This window comes from Lissotriton helveticus, chromosome 9 (genome assembly GCF_964261635.1).
Source record: "Lissotriton helveticus chromosome 9, aLisHel1.1, whole genome shotgun sequence".
Taxonomy (NCBI): domain Eukaryota; kingdom Metazoa; phylum Chordata; class Amphibia; order Caudata; family Salamandridae; genus Lissotriton; species Lissotriton helveticus.
The window spans coordinates 274694171-274716989 of NC_136070.1; the positions used below are offsets into that span (position 1 = coordinate 274694171).

At 51.7% G+C, this 22819-nt stretch overlaps 1 long non-coding RNA gene across 1 annotated transcript in view; it reads left to right on the top strand.

Moving 5' to 3' along the window:
• Positions 1-8018, top strand: part of LOC144781241 (uncharacterized) — a 697348-nt gene extending 689330 nt beyond the window's left edge. Inside the window, exons 2-4 of the long non-coding RNA XR_013600920.1 lie at positions 7159-7255; positions 7350-7409; positions 7813-8018. This is a non-coding gene — a long non-coding RNA (uncharacterized LOC144781241). The remainder of the gene's footprint in view (positions 1-7158; positions 7256-7349; positions 7410-7812) is intronic.
• Positions 8019-22819: the final 14801 nt, after the last annotated feature.

The following is a 22819-nucleotide window of genomic DNA, read 5'->3' on the forward strand; positions in this document are numbered from 1 at the left end:
ATCCAGTCAGTGGAGTTTGACTACCCTCCCTCTGCATGTTCTCTCCTGCTTCTTCCTGGAGTGGCTCAGTAATGTCCTGAATTTTCCTGAAAGTTGTTTTACCCATGGTGATGAAGACAACGTGAAACCACTGTCAGCAGCGGAGAACAATGTAGTGAAGCCCCCTCTCTTCTGCAGTAGAGTAGGCTTGTGTAGCCCCCTAAGGCCGGCAGCCCCTCAGGAATAGTCATCCAGTGTACCTCCGAGCTATCTACTCCACTTGACTCCTCTCGCTGTAGGCCCACTACAGCAATTCCCCTGTGACTGTCACCAGAGATGGGAGACACTAGGAGTCATGGGTGTGGCATGGAGGAGATTACTCTTCCCTACCCCAGGGCTAGGGCAGAATCTTATCCTGGTCAGCACCCTGTTACAGCAGGGTGCAGAGGTCAGCACTCTTAGTGTGGGCAGGGTCGCACTTCCTAGCTGTATGTGACGGGAACTCCTAAAAGCACAGTTCATTGGTCCGGAGTATCGGGCTTCACACCATTCAGGGCTGTACTATTCCCTCGCTTATCGCACTTTCCCCAGTTGGCCCAGCTGACCTCCACCCTTGACCAACTCAGCAGCGACGCTCACCAGACTGTTGCGAGGTCGCACCAGACCCATGCCCACGTCAGTTGAGGCCCTACGCTGCATTGCCCACTCTCCCAGTCTCAGTGAAGGACTATTTCAGGTGCCTCTCATGGTGGTGAAAGGGCTCTCTCCTCTAGGAGGCAGGTCGCATTGAGCATCCCCACAGTCCGGAAAAGGGGCGGGGGCCCCCACTCCACCGACTGCTGCCGGAGGCAACCCTCATACTCCAACTCTCAGGCTACTCAGTTGCACGGGCGGGTCCTCCACTAAGGCAGAGGAGTGTAGCCCCACTGAGCAGGTCAAAAAGGAAAAAATAAAATGATAATAACTCACTGTTATTATAATTTGATTTTTCTGTCCTTGCTCAGCTGGGTAGGGGTAGGCGAGCGTGGCTGCTCTGCTCATAGAGCAGGGCAAGGGAGGAATGGTTTGCCCACTCCAAGTGAGCATGATGCTTTGGCCGGCCCTCTCAGGCCAGCCAAAATGTCATGCGCACTTTGCATGTACTCCACCCAGGCTGCATTACAGGCTGGGTGGAGAACATACCCAGGCCCCCATTCCCTGGTTGAGCGCCGAACCACCGCGCTCAGACCAATCACAATGCTGCATTGCAGCGTTGTGATTCGCTATTTTGAGGCTGGGAGTTAGGTGCTTCAAGCTTCCTGCCCTGGAGTCCTGGAAGCGGGCGCAGAGGACTGAGAGGCAGCGGTGGCAGTACACAGGTAAATCTTTAAAAAAAAAGTGATTCCCTCCTCCTCCACCCCATATACCCCGTCCCCCCACTGCCATTAAATACCAGCCGCCACTGCCTAGTTGAGGTCACATAATCTAGTATCTTGGGGTGAGGAAGGGGAACCTCATGTAGCCGCCGGCGCCATACTACCAATCGCAGCCCGAGGCGCTCTCTGCACGGCCTCTCCAGTGTCATGTCTCGCTGTGGGCTGACACTTACCCGCAAGTACTCCCAGTGGCCGGCTGCCCCACCACTCGGGCACTCACATCTCTGCCGGTTCTATGAGCCACCTTGCTGATGTCCCCTGGGCAACCATGCTCTTCGACTGCTCACCACCGTTTTGGAGTCCACATGGCTCTGCCTCAGATCACTCTTCTGCTGCCCCTTGGTTGCAACAGCAGGGTCCCTCAAGGGTGATGGGGTCTGCGGACTAGCAGGGAGTTGTGGCCACCATTTTGTCTCTGCTGCCTCACCACTCTGATCTTTCATCTGGATGCCTATCAGTTGCATCCCTGGGAGCTGGGGGTCCCTTAGGGCTATGTCAGGGCCCCCGAGTTGCATGTCATCAGGGTAGCACTGGATAGGGCTTCACCGACAGAAGCACAGGTTAGTGCTACCTACTCCATTTACGTTAAGCCACGCCCCCTTGACCAGTATAGACCTGTGACAACAGTCTGTTTAGGTCTCGCCTACAGACAGTTTTGAACTGACTGTTGATGTGGACAAGAAGAAAGAAAGAGGAAATGAGTGGCGAAATTGACAGGTGGGCAAAAAAAGAATGGAAAGGTGACACAAGAGTAACAAGCATTTGCAATGCAATAGGTCTCGCATTAGGAAAGTGTGAGCTATTGGTATTGTAAATGACAATATTTTTAATATGTGTTGGCTTTGAAAATATATACATTAATAGCATTGTTATTCACAAAGCCAATAGCTTACACTTTCCTAATGCAAGTCCTATTGGCTACGGCAATGCTTGTTGGTAGCATGCAAGGACAGTGCTGTTGTGGTGCTGAGTGATGCTGTTGTGGTTGGGCTGAGTGGTGTGGTGGTGTATTAGAGTGATGTGGTGGTGTCCCAGAGTGATGTGGTGGTGTCCCAGAGTGATGTGGTGGTGTCCCAGAGTGATGTGGTGGTGTCCCAGAGTGATGTGGTGGTGTCCCAGAGTGATGTGGTGTGTCCCAGAGTGATGTGGTGTGTCCCAGAGTGATGTGGTCGTGTCCCAGAGTGATGTGGTCGTGTCCCAGAGTGATGTGGTCGTGTCCCAGAGTGATGTGGTCGTGTCCCAGAGTGATGTGGTCGTGTCCCAGAGTGATGTGGTCGTGTCCCAGAGTGAAGTGGTGGTGTCCCAGAGTGAAGTGGTGGTGTCTGCGAGTGAAGTGGTGGAGTCTGCGAGTGATGTGGTGGAGTCTGCGAGTGATGTGGTGGAGTCTGCGAGTGATGTGGTGGAGTCTGCGAGTGATGTGGTGGAGTCTGCGAGTGATGTGGTGGTGTCTGTGAGTGATGTGGTGGTGTCTGCGAGTGATGTGGGGGAGTCTGCGAGTGATGTGGGGGAGTCTGCGAGTGATGTGGTGGAGTCTGCGAGTGATGTGGTGGAGTCTGCGAGTGATGTGGTGGAGTCTGCGAGTGATGTGGTGGAGTCTGCGAGTGATGTGGTGGAGTCTGCGAGTGATGTGGTGGAGTCTGCGAGTGATGTGGTGGAGTCTGCGAGTGATGTGGTGGAGTCTGCGAGTGATGTGGTGGAGTCTGCGAGTGATGTGGTGGAGTCTGCGAGTGATGCGGTGGAGTCTGCGAGTGATGCGGTGGAGTCTGCGAGTGATGCGGTGGAGTCTGCGAGTGATGCGGTGGAGTCTGCGAGTGATGCGGTGGAGTCTGCGAGTGATGCGGTGGAGTCTGCGAGTGATGTGGTGGAGTCTGCGAGTGATGTGGTGGTGTCCCTGAGTAATGTAGTGGTGCCCCTGAGTGATGTGGTGGTGCCCCTGACTGATGCCCCTGAGTGATGTGGTGGTGCCCCTGAGTGATGTGGTGGTGCCTCTGAGTGATGTGGTGGTGTCCCTGAGTGATGTGGTGGTGCCTCTGAGTGGTGTGGTGGTGTCCCTGAGTGATGTGGTGGTGTCCCTGAGTGATGTGGTGGTGTCCCTGAGTGATGTGGTGGTGTCCCTGAGTGATGTGGTGGTGTCCCTGAGTGATGTGGTGGTGTCCCTGAGTGATGTGGTGGTGTCCCTGAGTGATGTGGTGGTGTCCCTGAGTGATGTGGTGGTGTCCCAGGGTGATGTGGTGGTGTCTGCGAGTGATGTGGTGGTGTCTGCGAGTGATGTGGTGGTGTCTGTGAGTGATGTGGTGGTGTCTGTGAGTGATGTGGTGGTGTCGCTGAGTAATGTAGTGGTGCCCCTGAGTGATGTGGTGGTGCCCCTGAGTGATGCCCCTGAGTGATGTGGTGGTGCCCCTGAGTGATGTGGTGGTGCCCCTGAGTGATGTGGTGGTGCCTCTGAGTGATGTGGTGGTGTCCCTGAGTGATGTGGTGGTGCCTCTGAGTGATGTGGTGGTGTCCCTGAGTGATGTGGTGGTGTCCCTGAGTGATGTGGTGGTGTCCCTGAGTGATGTGGTGGTGTCCCTGAGTGATGTGGTGGTGTCCCTGAGTGATGTGGTGGTGTCCCTGAGTGATGTGGTGGTGTCCCTGAGTGATGTGGTGGTGTCCCAGGGTGATGTGGTGGTGTCCCAGGGTGATGTGGTGGTGTCCCAGGGTGATGTGGTGGTGTCCCAGGGTGATGTGGTGGTGTCCCAGGGTGATGTGGTGGTGTCCCAGGGTGATGTGGTGGTGTCCCAGGGTGATGTGGTGGTGTCCCAGAGTGATGTGGTGGTGTCCCAGAGTGATGTGGTGGTGTCCCAGAGGGATGTGGTGGTGTCCCAGAGTGATGTGGTGGTGTCCCAGAGTGATGTGGTGGTGTCCTAGAGTGATATGGTGGTGTCCTAGAGTGATATGGTGGTGTCCTAGAGTGATATGGTGGTGTCCTAGAGTGATATGGTGGTGTCCTAGAGTGATATGGTGGTGTCCTAGAGTGATATGGTGGTGTCCCTAAGTGATGTGGTGGTGGTGTGAGGCATGCAACAGTGTGAGGCGTGCAGCAGTGTGTGGCGTGCAGCAGTGTGTGGCGTGCAGCAGTGTGTGGCGTGCAGCAGTGTGTGGCGTGCAGTAGTGTGTGGCGTGCAGTAGTGTGTGGCGTGCTGCGGTGTGCAGCAGTGTGAGGCATGCAGCAGTGTGAGGCATGCAGCAGTGTGAGTAATGCAGCAGGGTGAGTAATGCAGCAGTGTGAGTAATGCAGCAGTGTGCATCGTGCAGCAGGTGAGGCGTGCAGCAGGTGAGGCCTGCAGCAGTGTGAGTCGTGTGGTAGTGGGCAGCATGGAGCAGTGTGAGTAGTGCAGCAGTGTGCAGCATGCAGCAGTGTGAGGCGTGCAGCAGTGTGAGGCGTGCAGCAGTGTGAGGCGTGCAGCAGTGTGAGGCGTGCAGCAGTGTGAGGCGGGCAGCAGTGTGAGGCGGGCAGCAGTGTGAGGCGGGCAGCAGTGTGAGGCGGGCAGCAGTGTGAGGTGTGCAGCAGTGTGAGTAATGCAGCAGGGCCTGCAGCAGTGTGATGCGAGCAGCAGTGTGATGCGAGCAGCAGTGTGAGGCGTGCAGCAGTGTGAGGCGTGCAGCAGTGTGAGTAATGCAGCAGTGTGAGTAATGCAGCAGTGTGAGTAATGCAGCAGTGTGCGGCTTGCAGCAGTGTATGGCGTGCAGCAGTGTGCCGTGCAGCAGTGCAGCAGTGTGCAGCATAAGCAGTGTGAGGCGTGCAGCAGTGTGAGGCGTGCAGCAGTGTGAGGCATGCAGCAGTGTGCAGCGTGCAGCAGTGTGAGGCGTGCAGCAGTGTGAGGCGTGCAGCAGTGTGAGGCGTGCAGCAGTGTGAGGCGTGCAGCAGTGTGAGGCGTGCAGCAGTGTGAGGCGTGCAGCAGTGTGAGGCGTGCAGCAGTGTGAGGCGTGCAGCATGCAGCAGTGAGAGTAATGCAGCAGTGTGCAGTAGTGTGAGGCGTGCAGCAATGTGAGGCAGACAGCAGTGTGAGGCGGGCAGCAGTGTGAGGCGGGCGGCAGTGTGCAGCATGCAGCAGCATGAGTACTGCAGCAGTGTGAGGCATGCAGCAGTGTGAGGCATGCAGCAGTGTGAGGCGTGCAGCAGTGTGAGGCGTGCAGCAGTGTGTGGCGTGCAGCAGTGTGTGGCGTGCAGCAGCGTGTGGCGTGCAGCAGTGTGTGGTGTGCAGCAGTGTTAGGCGTGCAGCAGTGTGTGGCGTGCAGTAGTGTGAGGCATGCAGCAGTGTGAGGCGTGCAGCAGTGTGAGGCGTGCAGCAGTGTGTGGCGTGCAGCAGTGTGAGGTGTGCAGCAGTGCAAGGCGTGCAGCAGCGTGTGGCGTGCAGCAGTGTGAGGGGTGCAGCAGTGTGCAGCGTGCAGCAGTATGTAGCGTGCAGCATGCAGCAGTGTGTGGTGTGCAGCAGTGTGTGGCGTGAGGCGTGCAGCAGTGTGAGGTGTGCAGCAGTGTGAGGCGTGCAGCAGTGTGAGGCGTGCAGCAGTGTGTGGCATGCAGCAGTGTGTGGCATGTAGCAGTGTGTGGCGTGCAGCCGTGTGTGGCGTGCAGCCGTGTGTGGCGTGCAGCCGTGTGAGGTGTGCAGCAGTGTGTGGCATGCAGCAGTATGTGGCATGCAGCGTGCAGCAGTGTGTGGCGTGCAGCAGTGTGTGGCGTGCAGCAGTGTGAGGCGTGCAGCAGTGTGTGGGGTGCAGCAGTGTGAGGCGTGCAGCAGTGTGAGGCGTGCAGCAGTGTGAGGCGTGCAGCAGTATGTGGCGTGCAGCAGTATGTGGCGTGCAGCAGTGTGAGGCGTGCTACAGTGTGAGGCGTGCTTCAGTGTGAGGCGTGCAGCAGTGTGAGGCATGCAGCAGTGTGAGGTGTGCGTGGCATGCAGCAGTGTGTGGCGTGCAGCAGTGTGTGACGTGCAGCAGTGTGAGGCGTGCAGCAGTGTGTGGCATGCAGCAGTGTGAGGCATACAGCAGTGTGTGGCGTGCAGTGTGCAGCAGTGTGTGGTGTGTGGCGTGCAGCAGTGTGAGGCGTGCAGCAGTGTGAGGCGTGCAGCAGTGTGTGGCGTGCAGCAGTGTGTGGCGTGCAGCAGTGTGTGGCATGCAGCAGTGTGTGGCATGCAGCAGTGTGAGGCGTGCAGCAGTGTGAGGCGTGCAGCAGTGTGAGGCGTGCAGCAGTGTGAGGCGTGCAGCAGTGTGTGGCTTACAGCATTCAGCAGTGTGAGGCGTGCAGCAGTGTGTGGCGTGCAGCACTGTGAGGCGTGCAGCAGTGTGAGGCGTGCAGCAGTGTGAGGCGTGCAGCAGTGTGAGGCGTGCAGCAGTGTGAGGCGTGCAGCAGTGTGAGGCGTGCAGCAGTGTGAGGCGTGCAGCAGTGTGAGGCGTGCAGCAGTGTGTGGCATGCAGCAGTGTGTGGCATGCAGCAGTGTGAGGCGTGCAGCAGTGTGAGGCGTGCATCAGTGTGAGGCGTGCATCAGTGTGAGGTGTGCAGCAGTGTGAGGCATGCAGCAGTGTGTGGCGTGCAGCAGTGTGCAGCATTCAGCAGTGTGAGTAATGCACGGTTTCCGGAATCGAACTCCCGGCAAGACTTTTACTTATACCTGTGTGCCCACGGATTAGATTTAGGGTAGGTCAGATAATTCTTTGTTCTTCTGTGTTCTGATGGTCTTGTTCATTACACGTTATGTTATTTGGATTTATTTTTTTATCATTTGGACAGATCGCACCAATTAAGAATATCACAGTGGTGAAACAGGTCGACCGCCACCAGCGCCGTTTGGTCATTTCCCCAACTCCACATACATTTTGAAACACAGGTATGGTTTTCAGTATGCAGTGTTTTGGTACCCGTAGGGGGTTATGTCTAATTATCTTTTTTTACACAGCATCTTTAATATTTTTCATTCTTAGAAATCGTGCATCGCTCGCATTGGTAATACTTTACATCGAAATATCTACAGTACACTCTCGGTAAGGATCTCCGTAGTTCTTTGTCTTTTCTACTACGGTCAGCATTTGTCCAAAGTTTAATGAATGTTTTTTATGTTATAAAACATCCTTTTATCTGGTTCAATTACAGTTTGCATACATTTAACATACCTTCCGGACCTGGTACACTGTTTTTCTCTAGTGGTCTTAAATAGCGTATTATCATGATGAGCACTGTTTTCTCGCATTTCAAGTGTTTACCTTACCATGTTCTAAACGTATGTATGTCCTGCATCTCTCTTGGTTATGTTTTCTGACTCAAAAACATTCACAGTTCTCAAATTGAGAAATGCTCTAAAAAGTGTTAAGGAAATTGCAATGTAAATTATAAGGGCTGAATGACGGTCTTTCTTAAACAAGGTCATTATTGCTTTATGTTTTTCAGCTCCCCTGACGAAGGGAAATACTCCCGAAATGCATTGGGATTTGATTTTGCATTTATCTTAATTCATTCATTTTGTGTCACAAGCATTTGTATTGGCTTTCTAAAAAACACCAAGCAAGATTTATTGCTTGCAGAAAATGTACACAACGGATGTTCAGATAATCATGAGAAAATGAAATGATTTATTTCAAATTAAAAGAACTTTGCAAATGGAACTAAGTATCAGTAAATTTGTGGTCTACAAAAGCAGATGGAGTTCTGCCACTGGTAGTGCAAGAAGGGTCTAATGACGACTGTCACTAGTTTATAGTGCAGCAGTGTGAGGCATGCAGAAGGGTGAGGCTTGCAGAAGTGGGTGGCGGTCAGCAGTGTGAGGTGTGCAGCAGTGTGAGTAATGCAGCAGTATGCAGCAGTGTGATGCGAGCAGCAGTGTGAGGCGTGCAGCAGTGTGAGGCGTGCAGCAGTGTGCTGCGTGCAGCAGTGTGCTGCGTGCAGCAGTGTACGGCGTGCAGCAGTGTACGGCGGGCAGCAGTGTGAGGCGGGCAGCAGTGTGAGGCGGGCAGCAGTGTGAGGCGGGCGGCAGTGTGAGGCGGGCGGCAGTGTGAGGCGGGCGGCAGTGTGAGGCGGGCGGCAGTGTGCAGCATGCAGCAGTATGAGTACTGCAGCAGTGTGAGGTGTGCAGCAGTGTGAGGAGTGTAGCAGTGTGAGGAGTGTAGCAGTGTGAGGCGTGCAGTGTGCAGCAGTGTGTGGCATGCAGCAGTGTGTGGCGTGCAGCAGTGTGTGGCGTGCAGCGTGCAGCAGTGTGAGGCATGCAGCAGTGTGTGGCATGCAGCAGTGTGAGGCGTGCAGCAGTGCGAGGCGTGCAGCAGTGTGAGGCGTGCAGCAGTGCGAGGCGTGCAGCAGTGCGAGGCGTGCAGCAGTGCGAGGCGTGCAGCAGTGCGAGGCGTGCAGCAGTGTGAGGGGTGCAGCAGTGTGCAGCGTGCAGCAGTGTGTAGCGTGCAGCGTGCAGCAGTGTGTGTCATGCAGCAGTGTGAGGCATGCAGCAGTGTGGGGCGTGCAGCAGTGTGGGGCGTGCAGCAGTGTGGGGCGTGCAGCAGTGTGGGGCGTGCAGCAGTGTGGGGCGTGCAGCAGTGTGGGGCGTGCAGCAGTGTGGGGCGTGCAGCAGTGTGGGGCGTGCAGCAGTGTGTGGCATGCAGCAGTGTGAGGGGTGCAGCAGTGTGAGGCGTGCAGCAGTGTGAGGCGTGAGGCGTGCAGCAGTGTGTGGCGTGCAGCAGTGTGAGGCATGCAGCAGTGTGAGGCGTGCAGCGTGCAGCAGTGTGTGGCGTGCAGCAGTGTGTGGCGTGCAGCAGTGTGAGGCGTGCAGTAGTTTGTGGCGTGCAGCATGTGTGGCGTGCAGCAGTGTGAGGCGTGCAGCAGTGTGAGGCGTGCAGCAGTGTGTGGGGTGCAGCAGTGTGTGGGGTGTAGCAGTGTGTGGCGTGCAGCAGTGTGTGGCGTGCAGCAGTGTGTGGCGTGCAGCAGTGTGAGGAGTGCAACAGTGTGAGGGGTGCAGCAGTGTGAGGTGTGCAGCAGTGTGTGGCGTGCAGCAGTTTGAGGCGTGCAGCAGTGTGTGGCATGCAGCGTGCAGCAGTGTGTGGCGTGCAGCAGTGTGTGATGTGCAGCAGTGTGTGGTGTGCAGCAGTGTGAGGCATGCAGCTCTGTGTGGCGTGCAGCAGTGTGAGGCGTGCTACAGTGTGAGGCGTGCTGCAGTGTGAGGCGTGCTGCAGTGTGAGGCGTGCAGCAGTGTGTGGCGTGGAGCAGTGTGAGGTGTGCAGCGTGCATCAGTGTGAGGCGTGCAGCAGTGTGTGGCGTGCAGCAGTGTGTGGCGTGCAGCAGGGTGAGGCGTGCAGCAGGGTGAGGCGTGCAGCAGGGTGAGGCGTGCAGCAGGGTGAGGCGTGCAGCAGGGTGAGGCGTGCAGCAGTGTATGGTGGGCAGCAGTGTGTGGCAGGCAGCAGTGTGTGGCAGGCAGCAGTGTGAGGTGTGCAGCGTGCATCAGTGTGAGGCGTGCAGCAGTGTGTGGCGTGCAGCAGTGTGTGGCGTGCAGCAGGGTGAGGCGTGCAGCAGGGTGAGGCGTGCAGCAGGGTGAGGCGTGCAGCAGGGTGAGGCGTGCAGCAGGGTGAGGCGTGCAGCAGTGTGAGGCGTGCAGCAGTGTATGGTGGGCAGCAGTGTGTGGCAGGCAGCAGTGTGAGGCGTGCAACAGTGTGTGGCGTGGAGCAGTGTGAGGCGTGCAGCGTGCATCAGTGTGAGGCGTGCAGCAGTGTGTGGCGTGCAGCAGTGTGTGGCGTGCAGCAGTGTGTGGCGTGCAGCATTGTGAGGCATGCAGCAGGGTGAGGCGTGCAGAAGTGTGTGGCGTGCAGAAGTGTGTGGCGTGCAGAAGTGTGAGGTGGGCAGCAGTGTATGGTGGGCAGCAGTGTATGGTGGGCAGCAGTGTGAGGTGGGCAGCAGTGTGAGGCGGGCAGCAGTGTGAGGCATGCAGCAGTGTGAGGCATGCAGCAGTGTGAGGCATGCAGCAGTGTGAGGCGTGCAGCAGTGTGTGGCGTGCAGCAGTGTGTGGCGTGCAGCAGTGTGTGGCTTGCAGCAGTGTGAGGTGTGCAGCAGTGTGAGGTGTGCAGCAGTGTGAGGTGTGCAGCAGTGTGTGGCGTGCAGCGTGCATCAGTGTGAGGCGTGCAGCAGTGTGTGGTGTGCAGCAGTGTGAGGCATGCAGCAGTGTGAGGCATGCAGCAGTGTGTGGCGTGCAGCAGTGTGTGGTGTGCAGCAGTGTGAGGCGTGCAGCAGCGTGAGGCGTGCAGCAGCGTGAGGTGTGCAGCAGTGTGAGGTGTACAGCAGTGTTTGGCGTGCAACAGTGTTTGGCGTGCAGCAGTGTTTGGCGTGCAGCAGTGTGTGGCGTGCAGCAGTGTGAGGCGTGCAGCAGTGTGAGGTGTGCAGCTTTGTGAGTCGTGCAGCAGTGTTTGGCGTGCAGCAGTGTGTGGCGTGCAGCAGTGTGTGGCGTGCAGCAGTGTGTGGCGTGCAGCAGTGTGTGGCGTGCAGCAGTGTGTGGCGTGCAACAGTGTGTGGCGTGCAGCAGTTTGAGGCGTGCAGCAGTGTGTGGCGTGAAGAATAATGCAGGCTAACAAATGCGGGTAAGCTAGACTAAAACTAAACCCAAAACATCGCCTCACGCCAAAAGCAAATCTGTTACTGGGGCGTGGGGGGATGAGGCTGTAGCTGAAACTAAATAAAGGTGACTTTGTACATTATGGGTATGCTTGCATGTTGATTAAAGCCCAGGCCATGGTTGAAGAAGCAGCACAGACGTGCTACGTTTATAGGAGGAGTGGTTCTGCCTTCTTGTTGCCGACACCGTGCAGCGGCCACAGTTAATGTGTGGTGCAGAGTGGCAGCACGTTGTGGAGCATCAAAGCAGAGTCAGCTCTCGCAAATAGAAATTCCTCTGTTGTCTCTGTGTTTATTTTGGTTGTAATACATGGAAAACCAAGTTTAAGATGGAAGGACTAGCGCATTGTCGCATGTACCTATGTGGGTACTAATCAGGAAATACGATAAAAAATGTAAGTGGTCTGATGTGAAAGATGAAGCGGACGGCTGTGAAGAGGCGCTGCGCTGATTAAGGGAAAGGAAACAGGAACACTTGCATGCAGAGCTTATAATGGTAGAAGTTTGTATGCCACAAGTAATCATGGTGATCCATGGGGTTAACAAACAACAACAAGCTCTTGGCATTGTTGTGGCGGGGGGGGGGGCGGGGGAGCGGAGCGGAGCGCATTCCTTTGTAGTATGATGGGGGGGCAGGGGGAGCGGATCCTTTGAAGTCTGATGCGAGGCATAGACAAATGGTGGTGTGATGTGGCTGGTTTGTGCACGCGCATAGCTCACAGGAACTGTGTGTGATCCGCAAGTTTGGTAGAAATTTTTGAAGTGCTTACTATAATTCTTGCCTATCTATCCCTGCGGGATAGAATAGTCGAGACCTAATAAAAAGGAAATTATTATGAAGGGGATAGATAGAAAACTAGCAAAGAGGAAGAAGGAAGGAAAGAAAGAAAGAAGCTAGGACGGGAGAGTGGGGCAGAAAAGGAAGAAAGCAAGCAGAGGGAAAGAGGGATAAAGGAAAAGAGGGGGAGGCGTTCAATGAGGGAGGAAAAGGAAGGCAGAAAGAAGCAAAAGGGAGGCTGTGTGCAGGAGAGATGGAGAAAGAAAGGATAGAAACGAAAACGAGGAATTAAAACAAAACGTGTGAGCAACTTGTAAAGAAATTGACTTTTGGAGGCAATGGGTTTTAAGGGATGCTGGAGAAAGTTTCAAGAAAAATTGTTGAAAAGCAAAGTAGCTCAAAGGGTGGCAGGATAGGGAAGAGATGGCCTGGCCGTACGGAAGATTTGGAGGACGCGGGCGGGGGTCGAGGGGTGTAGGAATGAATCTCAACGGAGACATCAATTTAAGTTCAAGGGAAGAGGCCAGGCTGCGGGGCCATAAGGAATCACTTTCGGGCGGAGAGCTATAAAGCAACAGAATGCCCCGGAGGGGAAGGGTTGCGGCGCGGTCGTTCCCAGAGCTATTAAGACCCATCCCGGAGGGAAAAGGGATGGTACTGGGTCATAAATCCCGGGCTTTGATCATGGGGGGACGGATGGGGCGTGCGTGCGCGTGTCAGTGTGTAAGTGGGAGGGGGAGGGGGCGAGCTGGTAGCCAGAGGACGTTCGTGCTTTCAGGCCATAGCTAAATGCTCTCTGAAACAAAAACATACATTAAACTTTAGCAGAACATCATGGGCTCGGGACCCGCGACCTTCCCCAACATGCACTGTTATATATAGCAAGTGAATGTACTCCGGGAGACAACATTTTTTTTATATAAAAATATTTGTATTTTGTTGACTATTGTACGTTAATAGTAATGCTCACGTTTTAAGGAAAACATTTTGGGTCGACCCTTGGAAGGCACAACAAAGTTAATCGCATAGACGTTATGTCGTTACCGGCAGATCTGCCGACTTTGTAGCACGGGAACCAGAGTCTGGCGGCGGCTCAAAAACCTGTGATTCAATAGTGAAGAAGGTGCAGCGGAACCAGGGCTGTGAGGGAATACTTCACCCCGATTAATGGCTATTGTTTGCTACCAAATCATGGGATTGGCCCAATTTCCTTGCTTGCACTGAGACCCGTTGCTCTCATGCTACGCCCCTTCAGCACCACCCTGTCTGGAAGAATTCGATCTGTGAGAGACCATCATAAAACAAAGTGGTCGATTTTCAGCCAGTTATTTCACCAATCGAACAGGAATCAGGTATGCTTTGTATGCCTGTATCAAGGCCCCGCCAACACCAGCTGGACATGGTCAATGTAAACACGAATTGGCCAGTCTTGGCAGTACTAGGACAAACCCCACTGTCAGACCAATCCACCAATTATGCTGGTTTCTGCGCTTCTGCAGCTAGTAGCAAATACATTTTGCAGTGCACACAGTACAAAACAATAAACATATCATAAACAAAAAGCATCTCCGTTGATGGTCCTGGAGATGGATGTCACTTTCTACATCTACACCTTTATGAAACAGCTACTGGTTGTTGGCCGTGATGGCTTAATTTTTCTATAAAACAATATTGTGATGCCCCAACATTGTGATTTACCAACACCCGCTAAAAATCCAGATAGCCTTAATAAAGTGGACCTCCCATGCTCTGAGTGCATGGACCAACCTGTGAATTGTGTGAATATTCAATTTGAAATGGGTCTGTATGTTCAAAAAGGTGATAACGGTGGATAAGGGCCTTCCATGTACTGACGTCGTCACTTTCATTCTCTGCTGTCTTTGGGTATCCAAAAACATGTTCAATCACCCAGGCCTGTTTAACTTGAGTGCTATGAATCTCACCCACCCAAACACTTTCCAAATCAGTGCCCAAACTCGGCCTGCTGAGAAAGCTCGCAAACATACCTCCAAACACGACTGGGGTCGAACCCTTGAGTACCACACCTGAAAACTAAACTTACATTGGCCCCTTTTGGGCACTGCCAAAAAGACCCACACAGACCAGAACAGCTGTGCTTAATGAACATCCAGCTGCTCTGCTTGTCTGTCGGAAGGACTGTCTTCTAGAAGTCCCCATTCAATGAGAGGAGGCCACATGGAAGTCACACAGACCCACCTACAGCCTCCCAGTGAGCGTCTCACAAATCAGGGAGATTGCTGTCCTGTGATGAAGAAGACGATCAGGTAGCTAAGCCACAAGTATGATGGTACCTGATGAGCACAGGCACCTTGCGCCAACACGAGCTTTCTCAAAGGGGGGAACAGCATATTCTTTGCCATCTTTATCCAGGTGCTTTATTTAAGAAGAGTGCCACTCTCCAAGCCACAAAACAAAGGATCAGCCAGCAACCCAGTACTGTGGCAATGTTCAAATCCGAGAAGTGCTTCATAGGATTTAGCCATCTTTAGATTAGAGGTCACCTACATGGGCTGCAATTTGGGCTAATCCAAGGCAGTAGCTGATACCGCTGACTTGCCTTTTGGTACCCAAGTAGGTGTGTTTGCTACCCTTGGTCTCAGGTTATGAAGGCCACAGCAGGGTATTACAGTTTGTTAACATTCTGCCATTTTCACTCCTTGTCCCGAATGTATGGCGTTACAACGCATACATTTACAATGCATGCCTTTACAACGCGTTTTTTACATTGTAACATCCTTTGCAATGCACTCCATTACATCGCATGACACTACATCGCATTTTTAGAAACTACCTTTACAACGCATTCTATTACATTGCATTATACCTTTACAACGCATACCATTACAACGCATACCATTAAATTGCATTTCTGGTAAGTATTGGATAGTATAGGGGTAAACATTACTATTCTAACTCCAGGGGGTGCAACAGTAGGGTAAGTGTTGGACAGTGTAGGGGTAAAAATTACTATTCTAACTCCAGGGGGTGCAACAGTAGGGTAAGTGTTGGATAGTGTAGGGGTAAAATTTACTATTCTAACTCCAGGGGGTGCAACAGTAGGGTAGGTTTTGGATAGTGTAGGGGTACTATGCGTTGTAATGGTATGCATTGTAATGGTATGCGTTGTAATGCCTGCGTTGTAGTGACATGCAATGTAGTGTCATGCGATGTAGTGTTGTGCTTTGTAATGCCTGCGTTGTAGTGACATGCGTTGTAAAGGATGTTGCAATGTAATGCCTGCTTTGTAAGTGTAGTGCCATGTAATGGTTGCATTGTAAAGGATGTTTCCCTCTTATCCCTAATGTCAGAATATATAAACAAACACATAGTTGTTTTTGGATTAAAGGCTAGTTTAAGGAGTAATGGGGTGGGTACGGGATGTCTATTTTACAATCCTTGAGCCCCAAATAGTCGCACTGCTGATAGGGGCCATCTAGGCGGCCATGTATTACTCTTATGTAAACCATAAATTCATTATTTTTTATCACATTTACTCCATATTTTTGCGCCTTTAATTTAATCCATGCTTTATATCTGGATCCACATTCCGAATAATAAGCCTTTTTCAAGTTTTTTATGTTCGCGCTGTGCCCCTCCAGACCTCTTGCAAGAACATGACAAATGCCGAATTCGTCCAAGGCAGTGTATTTATTAAAAAAGCCCAATGCATTTCGGGCGTAAAACGCCCTTCATCAGGGGTCACTATAAAAAACAACAATACAAAACAATAAGCATTTGCGGCATGATCAACATCAAATTATACAGATTTACATTTCAAAATAAGTATTCATTATTTCATTTTACATTATTACATTATTTTAAACGCCATAATGCTATACAACCCTCTCTTATCCCCCCACAATCAGTCCCTTCATAGCCAGTAACCAAAACGAACCAATCTATCTATAAACTACTCTCCCTTAATCACTCTTGTGTTACTAAGCAAGCTCTTTCCCTTCCTACTCACAACCTACGGCCCAAACGCTGCATCAATAAACGTAAAGAACCCTTACCTCTAAATCTAATCCAACTCCTACTGTATATTCCCACCTTCATTCAACTATTCATGCCACTGTTCAAACCCATTGTGCCCCTCATTTCAAACTGATAACCTTTTGCTTCAATGTCAATCCCTTCGCTTTGCACACCTGTGTTCAAACCGCTCCCTACGCTGCTTGGTTTATCCCGCGCTCCTTCACTCAAACATATACCATCCCTCTATCTCTAACCCCGGTTTACCATCAATCAACACCTACCTAACTCTCACTCTCCACTAACTGCTATATTAACTCCGCTGTTACCCCTCGACCAAGTTAACATACCTGCCGTGCACGTTTAAAAAACGTCAGGTCTCCGCTGCCTTTCACTAAGTGATTATTCACTACCTTAGCCCTCTCCTATTTCACTGGTGTGTTACCGCCCCGCACCTCCCTGATTGGCCCTCTACTTTGTCTACTCCCGCTATCAGTACTGCTAATACTGTGCTTCAACCAAAAACTGCATATCCCATAATGCAGTAAACACATGGGGGTTCGTACAAAATCGCCTCTCTTTGAACTTGTTATTACATAGGTGCCGTTTGAGCAGGGCACCTGCTTAGTCTGCACGCATTCGTGATAATTTTGGATAAATTGGATGTAATGAGAAAACTAGGAGTGCATCTCAACTGTTAATTAAATTATTTTACAATCCTTTGCATTTTGGCCAATCAACATTAATGGCCACCTATCTATAATGGGAGGCTATCCAGTACAACAGTTCGCATAGGACACGTATCTTTTGATCGCAATTGGTAGACCTGATAATGTTGGTCACATTAGCAACAAAGACTCTGGACTCCACCAGGAGTTACCAGGACATGCTCGTAGCACAGAAATGCTGACATTTTTTGACTGTGAGCAGTAGGATTGTGTATAAATTAATAGTTATTAAACTCTTATATTAATATTCGGGACTTGAGTTTATATTATAAAATTAGTCAAATAGAAAATAAACTCTTCTTACTTGATAACATTACTCAAACCATCATGTGTATTCTGCATTCCCTAAGGCATCTTATTGGCCTGGTCAGATGAGCCCTATCAGCCTCTTCAGCTTGCCTAGCCCTTTGAAGGATGAGGTCATTGAAGACCCATTTAAAAGTCATCCCAATCAGCCCCATGATTTGAGCAGTGGCATTGTCGAGGGGACAAGTCGTATGTTCTTCACTTTTAGAGATGCAGACTCATATCTAATTGTGTCATTAGATTTTACCACGGTGGTCACATTGGATTTGGCACCCAACTGAAATACATCAATGGTGATGGTGAGACCCATAGTTTTATTTTCTTCATGAAGTATTCAGACGCACACATGAAGTTACATGTAGTCCCATTGTCGAGAACGAGAAGCCCTGTGTGGGACAAACCAAATTGCTAAATAATCTGTATTCTTGGTGTTTTCTATAGACATCATGATTGTTTGTTTGGGCAGCTGTTTTCACATTCCAGCAAGGATCCCGATGTATTCAAGAACAACAGCTCATCTGTCATCATTTCTGGGATGGGTCATTAGACAACCTCTGATCCCTACATTACATCGAACAATGTGACAATGTCACCTCTTTTGTCTTGACATAGCTCACCCTATTTGTTTTCATAGGATGTACTTGTCTACAGTGATCGAAGTGGGGAAAAAAAAGTAGGGGATCTGTGGGTGGAGAATCAGGGGTGGGAATAACCGAAGATTGAATAAGTGGGCGGAGTCAGGGGTGTAGCTAGAAATAGCAAAGCATACCAATTTTTTGTACGTTTAGCATTTCACTGACCAGTTATAGCTTATAACGTTATTTAACTAAAACAATGGATAAACATGTTTAGTTGAGGTTTAATTCAGGAAAAAGCAAACACTCATAGGGAATACAGGTTTATGTAAAGCGTGTGAAATATAAGCAGGAACAACATGTTACCTAATGCTTTTACTCTCATTGTTCGGAAATCCATGATTATTTTTTATCTCAAACATTGAGGTCATGAATACAGGGCTCCTCATGTACACATGTGTTAAGCAGGGCTCAGAAGAGAAAGGGACTCTTCAGGAGAATCTAGACTCACGGAAACCCACAAAGGCGTATTCATATTCATGTCAGCCAGCTAGCTGCTCAATCATAATATAGCAAAAAGAACAATAGGTGGACAGCATGCAGAACAATATCATACATTCAACCCAGTACAGAGATCTGGGCCTAAATCCATTGTTTCTTTGCTCACCATGCCATTCCAGTTTGGTCCCAGCCATATGCAAATCAGTCTTGATCCTGCACCCAATGAGAACAGTCCAGCCCGAACTGTCAGGCCAGGTCCTCCCTGGACTGGAAACAAGCATCCTAGGACCAGTTTCTGGCTTTCAGGCCTCATCAGCCAGGATAGCTTGATTCCAGTGGCATGGAGAGCACGGGACCCACGTCTGAGCATACCCGTCCCACTCAGGGTGACAAATGCAACAAGCATTGGAAATGCAATAGGTCTCGCATTAGAAAAGTTGTAGTTATTGGTCTTGTAAATGACATATTTTATTTATTTGTTGGTTTTTAAAATTGCTAAATTGATGGCTTTGTCATTTTCAATGCCAATAGTTATAACTTTCGCGAATGTGACACCTATAGCATTTGGAATGCAACATGTTTTGTATTTACGTCACTTAGATGGCAGCTCTGGTCGTTAGGCCACATCTCTAGAGAGCAGGAGAGTGCAGCAGGGGAGAGAAGCACAGCAATGCAATAGGTCTCGCATTAGGAAAGTTTGAGCTATTGGTATTGTAAAGGACACATTTTTTATTTATGTGCTTGTTTTGAAAATAGCGAAATTAATAGCTTTGTTATTTACAATGGCAATAGTTTTATCTTTCGCAAATGTGACACCTATTGTAACACAATATGTGTTGTGAGGGTGAGTGAGGGTGAGGGTTGAGGGTGAGTGAGGGTGAGGGTGAGGGGTTGAGGGTGAGTGAGGGTGAGGGTGAGGGGTTGAGGGTGAGGGGGTGAGTGAGGGTGAGGGTGAGGGGTTGAGGGTGAGTGAGGGTGAGGGGTTGAGGGTGAGGGTGAGTGAGGGTGAGGGGTTGAGGGTGAGTGAGGGTGAGGGGTTGAGGGTGAGTGAGGGTGAGGGTGAGTGAGGGTGAGGGGTTGAGGGTGAGTGAGAGTGAGGGTGAGTGAGGGGTTGAGGGTGAGTGAGGGGTTGAGGGTGAGTGGGGGTTGAGGGTGAGTGAGGGTGAGGGGTTGAGGGTGAGTGAGGGTGAGGGTGAGGGGTTGAGGGTGAGTGAGGGTGAGTGAGGGTGAGGGTGAGGGGTTGAGGGTGAGTGAGGGTGAGGGTGAGTGAGGGTGAGGGTGAGTGAGGGTGAGGGTGAGTGAGGGTGGGTGAGGGTGAGTGAGGGTGAGTGAGGGTGAGGGTGAGTGAGGGTGAGGGTGAGTGAGGGTGAGGGTGAGTGAGGGTGAGGGTGAGTGAGGGTGAGTGAGGGTGAGGGTGAGTGAGGGTGAGGGTGAGTGAGGGTGGGTGAGGGTGAGTGAGGGTGGGTGAGGGTGAGTGAGGGTGAGTGAGGGTGAGGGTGAGTGAGGGTGAGTGAGGGTGAGGGTGAGTGAGGGTGAGGGTGAGTGAGGGTGAGGGTGAGTGAGGGTGAGGGTGAGGGTGAGTGAGGGTGGGTGAGGGTGGGTGAGGGTGAGTGAGGGTGAGGGTGAGTGAGGGTGAGTGAGGGTGAGGGTGAGTGAGGGTGAGTGAGGGTGAGTGAGGGTGAGGGGTTGAGGGTGAGTGAGGGTGAGGGGTTGAGGGTGAGTGAGGGTGAGGGTGAGTGAGGGTGGGTGAGGGTGGGTAAGGGTGAGTGAGGGCGAGTGAGGGTGAGTGAGGGTGAGTGAGGGTGAGTGTGAGTGAGGGTGAGTGAGGGTGAGGGTGAGTGAGGGTGAGTGAGGGTGGGTGAGTGAGGGTGAGTGAGGGTGAGGGGTTGAGGGTGAGTGAGGGTGAGGGTGAGTGAGGGTGAGGGGTTGAGGGTGAGGGGTTGAGGGTGAGTGAGGGTGAGGGTGAGTGAGGGTGATGGTGAGGGGTTGAGGGTGAGGGGTTGAGGGTGAGTGAGGGTGAGTGAGGGTGAGTGAGGGTGAGGGGTTGAGGGTGAGTGAGGGTGAGGGTGAGTGAGGGTGAGGGTGAGTGAGGGTGAGGGTGAGTGAGGGTGAGGGGTTGAGGGTGAGTGAGGGTGAGGGTGAGTGAGGGTGAGGGGTTGAGGGTGAGTGAGGGTGAGGGTGAGTGAGGGTGAGTGAGGGTGAGGGTGAGTGAGGGTGAGGGGTTGAGGGTGAGGGGTTGAGGGTGAGGGGTTGAGGGTGAGGGGTTGAGGGTGAGGGGTTGAGGGTGAGTGAGGGTGAGTGAGGGTGAGTGAGGGTGAGGGGTTGAGGGTGAGTGAGGCTGAGGGGTTGAGGGAGGGTGAGGGTGAGGGTGAGTGAGGGTGAGGGGTTGAGGGTGAGTGAGGGTCAGGGTGAGGGGTTGAGGGTGAGTGAGGGTGAGGGGTTGAGGGTGAGTGAGGGTGAGTGAGAGTGAGGGTGAGTGAGGGGTTGAGGGTGAGTGAGTGTGAGGGGTTGAGGGTGAGTGAGGGTGAGTGAGGGTGAGGGTGAGTGAGGGTGAGGGTGAGGGTGAATGAGGGTGAGTGAGGGTGAGGGTGAGTGAGGGTGAGGGTGAATGAGGGTGAGTGAGGGTGAGGGGTTGAGAGTGAGTGAGGGTGAGGGTGAGTGAGGGTGAGGGTGAGTGAGGGTGAGTGAGGGTGAGGGGTTGAGGGTGAGTGAGGGTGGGTGAGGGTGAGTGAGGGTGAGGGTGAGTGAGGGTGAGGGTGAGCGAGGGTGAGGGTGAGCGAGGGTGAGGGTGAGTGAGGGTGAGTGAGGGTGAGGGTGAGTGAGGGTGAGTGTGATGGGAGATGTATATGGGCATATAACGAGAAAGCGAAAGTGAAAGAACAGGTGATGTGGAGGACTCAGAGGTAATCAGAACGGGGCCGAACGCAGAGGAGATGGCTTCGAGCTCCAGTACACCACCCTGGCAGCAGGTGTAAGGTGGCTGAAGCAGACAATGCGCATCTTGACGACGGAGAAATCCCATTTCAAAAAGCATCCAGGGCCCTGCATTATAGCTTTGGGCTTTGCTGACAATCACTGATCAGGAAGTCCTTTGCTAACTGGTAACGACCTCTGCGACTGGACGCAGCCTGTGGTGGGCATTGTGTAGATTTTTTTTTTTTATTGCTGAAGAGCACAAAAATAAAGAGTTTATTCCAAAAACACTAATACTAAAGATTTTTTTTTTAACGTGGCATGGAATTAATATACCTTATACAACAGTTGTTAACCTTGCTGCATAATAATAATATATTCTGGTGTGTGTGTCACGAGCGAGTATCACACAGAGTGCTTGCCCGTGTGAGTGTCACTTTACAAAATTAAGGGAAAAAAATGCAGGAAATGGTGTGTGTGTCACCGATAAGTAAAGACACAAAGCACTGTGAGCCTGCAGCAATGAAGGTTTTTGTAGTTAATACTGCCGTATGGAAAAATTAAAACAGACGTGTGCGCGTCACCGATCCATAACATGCTGAGAATAATGATAGGTAGGAGCGTATAGCTCTGGAAAAGGAAGACAGAGTGTGTCACCGATCCGCAAAACACAGAGTACCTTATACAACAGTTGTTAACCTTGCTGCATAATAATAATATATTCTGGTGTGTGTGTCACGAGCGAGTATCACACAGAGTGCTTGCCCGTGTGAGTGTCACTTTACAAAATTAAGGGAAAAAAATGCAGGAAATGGTGTGTGTGTCACCGATAAGTAAAGACACAAAGCACTGTGAGCCTGCAGCAATGAAGGTTTTTGTAGTTAATACTGCCGTATGGAAAAATTAAAACAGACGTGTGCGTGTCACCGATCCATAACATGCTGAGAATAATGATAGGTAGGAGCGTATAGCTCTGGAAAAGGAAGACAGAGTGTGTCACCGATCCGCAAAACACAGAGTACCTTATACAACAGTTGTTAACCTTGCTGCATAATAATAATATATTCTGGTGTGTGTGTCACGAGCGAGTATCACACAGAGTGCTTGCCCGTGTGAGTGTCACTTTACAAAATTAAGGGAAAAAAATGCAGGAAATGGTGTGTGTGTCACCGATAAGTAAAGACACAAAGCACTGTGAGCCTGCAGCAATGAAGGTTTTTGTAGTTAATACTGCCGTATGGAAAAATTAAAACAGACGTGTGCGTGTCACCGATCCATAACATGCTGAGAATAATGATAGGTAGGAGCGTATAGCTCTGGAAAAGGAAGACAGAGTGTGTCACCGATCCGCAAAACACAGAGGACAGTGATAGTAGGAGAGCAAAGCTCTGTAAACAAGAGACGCAGTGGCACTCAGCAATAAGGAACTTTCTGTCACCAGGGCAGGCAAGAGATCGGGACCAACCAGACACAGGGCAGTCCAACCAATTATCCAGCACACTCAATCAGGATCCCAGATTCAGCAATGAAGCACAGCCAAGGGACGGCGACTGCAGGTCAGGCAAGAGACCGGGACCAACTAGACTGGAAATGAAAGGAAACAAGACGGAGGGCATTGCTGTGGGGAGGGGGTGGAGGAGAAATGCACACGGCGGGCAGGGGAGGGGGCGGAGCGGGGAGAGCGGCATGTGGGTGTGAAGAAGCCGGGGCCTTTGAAGTGAAGCTAAGCTTCACTTCAAAAGGTGTCGGAGGAATGCGGCTGAGGGAACAGACGGCGATTTGGTGATGTGCATGCGCATTTTAGGTCAATGCGCAAGCGCATTGACCTAAAAGCCACGGGCACAGCACCAAATCGCCGCAGTTAGGTAAACTTTGTTTAAAGCCCTATAGTCTCGCTCTGCTCAATGCGCATGCGCATTGACAGGCGAGACCTAAAAACAACAGTTGATGGACAGAATGCAGAACAATGTCATACATTCACCCCAGTACAGAGATCTGGGCCTAAATCCATCATTTTTCTGCTC